At 39.6% G+C, this 7,258-nt stretch overlaps 1 protein-coding gene across 10 annotated transcripts in view; it reads right to left on the reverse strand.

The window, feature by feature from the left end:
- LOC124302658 (HEAT repeat-containing protein 5B) overlaps positions 1 to 7,258 on the reverse strand; it is a 77,174-nt gene that overhangs the window by 29,458 nt on the left and 40,458 nt on the right. The window contains exons 1-2 of one of the 10 annotated variants that reach the window (XM_046759034.1): positions 6,762 to 7,104; positions 5,956 to 6,122 (exon numbers count right to left, since the gene is read on the reverse strand). The exons of 8 other annotated variants lie outside the window; for them this stretch is intronic. The gene's annotated coding sequence lies outside the window, so the exon portion shown is untranslated. Of the gene's footprint in view, positions 1 to 5,955; positions 6,123 to 6,761; positions 7,105 to 7,258 lie in introns of those variants that run through there. One more of the 10 variants, XM_046759036.1, reaches the window with a different exon arrangement.

The following is a 7,258-nucleotide window of genomic DNA, read 5'->3' on the forward strand; positions in this document are numbered from 1 at the left end:
GAATTTTATTTCATAGATGCCATGCGTCTAAAACTTTAACATTCGCATGAATATACACGTATATGGTATGAAAAAAAAAAAAAAAAAAAATGAAAGCCATGACTTTTCGAAGCAAGTTGAAGTCCTCCGTTTTTTCAGTTAGTTATATTTAATTATACAAGAAAAAAAATGGAGATCGTCCCGGATACGCGTGCAAAAGCGCGCTTGACGTCAAGTCTGCAGTAGAAAGACGAAGAAAAGGAAAGAGAAGAAGATTAAGATAAGAAAACAGGTTGATAAAATATTCACGAATAAAGATTTTCTAGAATCTAATAAAAAAACTTCTTCACGTTTCATTAGGCGCGGTGGTTCGAGTTTCGGATTATTATCAAGCCGTATATGGAATGACACGCGTATGCTATGGTCAGGAACAATGTATACCGACTAAAGCAAAATCAATTTGACGCGAAGACTTTAATCGGAATGCCGAAAGATTTTCACACGCGTGCAATAATACGTAACTCGAGTGTAAATTCGTCGAGCACAATACAATGCACACGGTAAAAACATTAGATGACCCCGAAGCCACATACCGCCACTAAAAGTCACGAACGATTGACGCAGACAACTCGATATTGCCTACGCAAGCTGATTTATATAATTTTTTGATAACGGACGTCACGCCGTTGTATTGTGGCCAGAAATTATTATTCACTGCGGTTAAGTAATTAGAGCCTTGAATAAACACGAAGAAAAGTTCAACCGACGGATGTATCTAACCATAAATTAAGTACCTACATAAATATACGCCGTGTGATATGGTAAAATGCGACTCCCAGTTCATCCTCGCGATACGAGTCAGCTTAGTCTTGACGTCAAGGATGCTGAGACGCAGAGCTTGTCGTATAAGATGAAGAAAATTGATTGGCGACGTGGACATAATGAAACTAATAATTACGGCCACACGTCAAAAAGTCGGAAGAATTGGGTAACATGCAAATAAAGGTAAGTAACGAGGACCGTAAACTGTACAACTGTAAACTTCGTACGTAGGTCTCTATATTGTTCGACAACTCGGATCTCAGGATCATAGCTGCCGAAACGACGGTAACGATGAAATAAAGAAGATGCGTGTCAAGACATCCGTACGACGGAACGGTACCTACGGTTCACCGGAGCACGGTAAAAAGGGCAGACATACGTGGCGCAATAATTAAGACGGATATATGCAGTGACGATGGTCGCGTTTCATTAGTCGGCTTATATTAAGAATATTTACATCCGAAATTAGAACGAAGGGCAAGAGTTGTGAAGGTAAGTACCAAAGTATGGTTTTCCCGTGTCGGTGTGTGACGTGCGTGTTGGTAATAAGAAAAAAAAAAGAAAGAAGCAAAAAGAAAGAAAAACGAAAAAATTACGCAAGTAATTATAATGAACCTGTGCAATCGGCTGTCTATCAAGAGCTGACCGTCGTCTGTGAGCAGGTCCATCAGACAAATCTCTGTTTGGCTGATCGAGGGCAAATGAAGCCCGTCTGACAATGAATGCATGCCTGCCGATAAAAGTTTATGATTCCTCATTATCGTATGTTGTTATACGTGAATCGTAGAAAAAGTAGTAAAAATAAATAAAATTTCGTGCGTCAACAATATTACGACCATTGCACAATTCGTTGTAGCGTACCAGTTTTAAGTTGGTGAAAAATTTTTTCTTAAAAACAACAGCCAGACGTAAGCATTATTTGTGTTAATTTTTTTTTTTTTCCTACTATTAAGAGGATTTCGGTATTGTTTAATAGGTTTCTCAGGTACGTTGTAGGTTTGGCTTATTAATATACCAACGTCACTGTAACTCGTCGAAGAAATGAATCAAAGAATAGTAAAACTACGTGTGGGTATTGGTATTTATTCAAATTGAAGAAGGTACCGTCCTTGTCTTGCCGCGAGAGTCAAGTACGGGTCGCTTGATTAACTGTTTAATTAACGATTGGACGAGAGATACTTTCTGCATTTGAAATACACAAGGGGCAAGAAAGAGCTCTTGTACTGCATTTAAAAAAATCGCATACTGCAAGATCGAGGTGACTGTAAAATTGCCTGTGCATTCCCTTACGCATCTACCATAATAGGAAACCTGAAAGCTGCGCCGGCCTCAGAGAGACCAGTTTCAATGTCAGTTTCAATGCTACGACTGCAAGCAGTGTTCGAAGATCCCGGTAAAAAGGACCACACCAAAGTACACGTTTATTGTCCAGAGCTAAAGGCTGTCTGGCTGTACTTCGAGTCGTGGAGGACGACTATAGAGAAAAGGGAATACGTCGACTTCACGTCGAAGATAATGAAACCCACCAGGGTTCGGTACACGGGTACAACTTGTATACTGAAGGATTTGCAGTTCGGACAAATTCAAACGCCGCAGCTGTTTCCATATTTTTATATCGGAACATGGATATGTTATATTTGGGATAAAAGTGTTTCGACCGTTTTTATAAACGTAGAAGCAAAAAATCATGCAGCTTGTACAGTATGCGTGAAATTTTATTATACTAATATACCATTGATCGCTAGAGTCAATATTTGACATGCCTCGATTACCATAAAACACGCAAATTTATCCTGCACCCGTTGGCACTGTAGTAGAAAATACTAGCAATAATAAAAACATCGCGAAGACAATTTACCAAATGGCGTATGTGTGAGACTTGCCTTTCCGCAGAAATGCTTTTTGATTTGCAAATTCGGGCACATGGAAAACGGTGAGAAAGAAGAAGATTTCACGCTGGAAGAAGTTCGGAGCCGTCTATACCTGTTGTTATTATCGATAACAGACGTTACAACACCTGGTGAAAAAGTTTCATCACGACTACATTATGTTACGCAACTTCTCGCTAAACAATAAAAATGTTTGCATTGTGCATCGCGAATAAACGTAAGTAATAAACTAGTGAAATGATCCCAAGTCGTTTTTATAAAAAGTTTACGATACAATGACAACGGATGATACAAAAGGAAATAACAAAACGCATAGAAATTCCGAATTTTTAGCAAAATTAGATGTTCAAGCAATTAGCTTAGCCGCGTATATTTTTAGAGTATGCCAAACAAGTTCCACACATTTCATTGTAAAATTGAGGCTTGTAAAAGCGGGAACGGGTGACCGGCAAAGTTTGGTTACACCTCCCATACATGCTTGACCAACCAGTTCTCATTCCGAAATTTATTGCCGGGCACAAGATTACAATTTTTTTTCATACATCCTTTTTCTCTTTTTCTCATACCGACAACCAAGATGTCGCCGACTCTCTAATTAGGCCCTGGCGAATGCACGACGCACTGTATAAACAAAGGAAGCAAATCGTAAACGCCTCGAGTCCGAGGGGTTATTTACTCGCGTGTAATTGAAGTCAGCCGAATGCTGATCGAAACTGTTATTTAACACCGCCATTGCATAGGGCTGTAATAAATTATTACACAATTCCATTATGCCTTAACCTGAATATTGTTCAATTTTTTGTGATCCATGGTGCATCGTTATCTGTAGCTACAGATTCGCGAAAGCTCAATGGTTCGGTGAGTCCAACTTTTTAGTTAGATCCACCCACTCAAAACCGTGTGAACAATTTTAAGATTCAGTATACCCAGTGTATTTACTTTTCATCGCTGTTATACTGCAAAACGATGTCATTGCAAGGTACAAACACGTGATAAATCCCAACTGAAAGCTTACCGTAGAAAATCTCGTTCCATCGGTATCAAATGCAGGTGAATGGTGAATGGTAATTGATCGTACGCGTATGTTGTATACGATAATGTCGGTTGAAGTATAATTATAACGACGTGCAACTACTTTGTAAACTGGCTTCGCAGAATTGCAACAAGATTTTCACTCGGAGATACTGAATTGAAATGTTTCAACGAATGTTATTTCTGTCTACCTAGTTTTTCGGAATCATCTTAAATTCGCACACGATACACGGAGCGAAAGGTCGTATAAAATATGCCAAAGATTAGTTTGCTAAAACTTTGGGTTCTGTACGTTCTTCGCGGATACATGTAATTGATACCGACGAGAAAATATAAGTGCTACCTTTCGCCCCTGACGTGAGTGTACCGACAAATAGTTTTACCTTGGACCTCGCGTGTCAGCAAAGTATGACGCGTATGGGATCGACAGCAACGAAAACGGTCACGCTTCGTATGGAGGGTGGCCTAGTTATGAAAGTAACGCCTCGCGTTTTGTACAGCCATTCTTACCATTTGTACATTCTTCGATATCTTTCTGCAAATCATGTCTGAATTCGATTGCAGCCGCCCGAAATTGCGGGAAATTTATAGGACATATCGTTACTACACAACAATATTTGTTTTCTGTGCAAATCAATTGAAAATAACGATAAATCAATGCAAAGTATAAATTTATTTTATTATTGCAATGTCCCAAGGAAGAAATAAAAAGTGTAGAATTTTCTTAGAATTATTTGCAATCATTTACTTAACGCAAGTTTTACGCAATCGCCGTCCTGGAATTATTCAAATGGAATCTTTACTTCAAATTCAATGACGCGTATATTTACCTGCTTCTGCTGCTACATTGTGTTAGCAATTAATAGACAGTGGTTATTATTCGCGCACTTAACTTTACGGTCAACCATTTTTTGCAAGCAACCGTCATTCGTTGACGATGCCTTGACACCGCAATCATTGGTGACAATGTTTTTTCCAGGGATAACAATTTGCATTTGAGAATCAGCACAAGGGCTACTGGCATTTGGACTAAGCAGCAGGGATTTTTTCATGACAAAAAACCTAACAATAAATCAACTGTGCCACGATTTGAAATATTGTTTGTATATAAAAACGTACATATTTTCCACTCTCAGACTTGTGTTTTTACTTCTTTCTTTCTTTTTTTTTTTTAAACGAGTGCATTTCGATCCTGTTATATCGTGAATCACTCGATATCGATTAAAGTAGCTATTGTACCGCCAAAAACATGACTTGAAACTGGAAACAAGGCGGGTGAGACTAAAAATAGTTCATTCGAGTTGAAATCGAACTTCCACGTTCGAGGTGAAACGTAAGTTTATGATGTAACTGTGATATTTTGGTTCGCGCCAATTACTATTGGCTGTAAATTTTTTCTATATAATTTTTATACTTTCACATATACAGGGTGTCCCTAAATTGCCTCCCACGGACTAGCCAGCATGATACCTCGTTAAAATCGAACCGAGAATTTCTTTTCCGGAAGCTCGTCCGACGCATAGTTTTTGAATTATAAGCGATAGCGCTAGGCCAATCAGAGTGCACCATTTCATCTGGATTTGCCGCCACGGAAATTGCTGTTTTGTTCGACTAGGTGAATTATTATTATTATTCGTTTACGAATTAAATATCGGCACCTCCCCTCTCTCGCTGCTGTACCCCTTATGCTTGAGGATGCACTTCTGTTTACACACACCCGTGCGCCCATGGATGTGCGGCCGGCAGCGTGTGCCGCGGCAACAATACCGAGGTCAGCGCCCGAAAAGGGGTACAACAGGGAGAGAGGGGAGGTGCCGATATTTAATTCGTAAACAAATAATAATAATTCACCCAGTCGAACAAAACAGCAATTTCCGTGGCGGCAAATCCAGATGAAATGGTGCACTCTGATTGGCCTAGCGCTATCGCTTATAATTCAAAAACTATGCGTCAGACAAGCTTTCGGAAAAGAAATTCTCGGTTCGATTTTAACGAGGTATCATGCTGGCTAGTCCGTGGGAGGCAATTTAGGGACACCCTGTATAAGGACATAATTATACATGTACGTAATTGAGACATATTTTTTCACTGTAAAGCTGAGAGTTAAATAAAAATCATAATAGCAAAGCTTTATACGTCTCATGAATATATACGTAATATTTCAAGGATGTTGAGTGTGGGACTTATAATTACGGTTTGGGTAAAAATTTGCAACGATGCAGAAGGTACTCGCCTCAGAATATCACACGGCTCACGTCTTCTTCTTCCGTTCGTTTTTGTAGTTTCGTTCTGTCTTTTTATTTTAGTTTCATGGTTTAGGCTTCGTTTTTCAGCTAGCGAAAAGACTCCTCTATATGATTTACGGCGTTTAAAAAAGATATCTACAGTGCCATGTGAAATCTGTAAAATAATTAAGAAAAAAGAGATCACTAAAAGAGAGAAAGAGAGAGCAAAAGAAAAACAAAGAAAAACTGTATAAAAAACCAGGTTATAATAGATCAGTTGATTATTTTTTAATCATATATTATATATTTTGGTAGTCGTGTCGTAATTCTTGTAACTACACAACTCCGTTTGAGAGCGTCAAGTCATGTGGAATAAATACACGGTGATACTTTATCATAAAATTACAAGCATTCTAAGTTTGGTGAACGGTATAACATAAATGAATATACACGATTAGTTAAAAAATTGTTCAAACCAACCTATCATAAATTCTACTATTTTTTCTAACCTGTTCTGCGTTTGCGTTTTATATTCGTGTCTTCCGCGTCGAAGGATTTTAAATAGTAAGAACGACATCGGTAGGTATATTATCAAGTCGATAAAGAAACGTTTCGTATATCGGTTGATCAGAAATTGCGACAAAAAAATCTATACACCCTCCAATACGCCGTACTTTTACATATTACATTATAATTAAAAGTAGTTATCAGGTTATTAGATTGCTAGATCAACCGTATCGATTCCTCGTTTCATACATCCATTAGTTCATTCGCTTATTAATTTACTGTCAAAATGAGAGAAGTAAAAATTTACCTATAGGATGAAAAAATCTCATTATATACCGTCATCTTTGGTCCAAAAATACTCTACATACGCTGTACGACAATTACAGTTCAAGAGCAACATCCGCAGTAGCGATCGCAGTAGCCGACCTCAAGCGGACATGCCGCGTATAAATCGATAGCTAACATGTACGTGAGAGGATCGCGCGCCCCACTGTCGATCGATTCGTGGCATGGACCCCCGGCGAAAAATCGTCGGCGAAAGGTCCTCAGCGACGTGCAGATATCCCGCTGTAGGAACGGACGGCGTCTCACTGTCCGCGCCGAGGCGAGGCGACGGTCGCCGATCGGCGTTGGTCCACCGTGAGCGGTTTCCTCGCCGATCCGTTCCGAACCGATCGCGACGACCGCGGCCGTCCCCCACCACGCCGACCGTTGACAACGGCGGCCACTCACGGCGCGAAGGGCAGAGACGAGAAGAATTTTTCAAAATAACAAACGAGCCGACCGGCCAACCAGTAATGCGGT

Source organism: Neodiprion virginianus, chromosome 4 (assembly GCF_021901495.1).
Source record: "Neodiprion virginianus isolate iyNeoVirg1 chromosome 4, iyNeoVirg1.1, whole genome shotgun sequence".
NCBI classification, from domain to species: domain Eukaryota; kingdom Metazoa; phylum Arthropoda; class Insecta; order Hymenoptera; family Diprionidae; genus Neodiprion; species Neodiprion virginianus.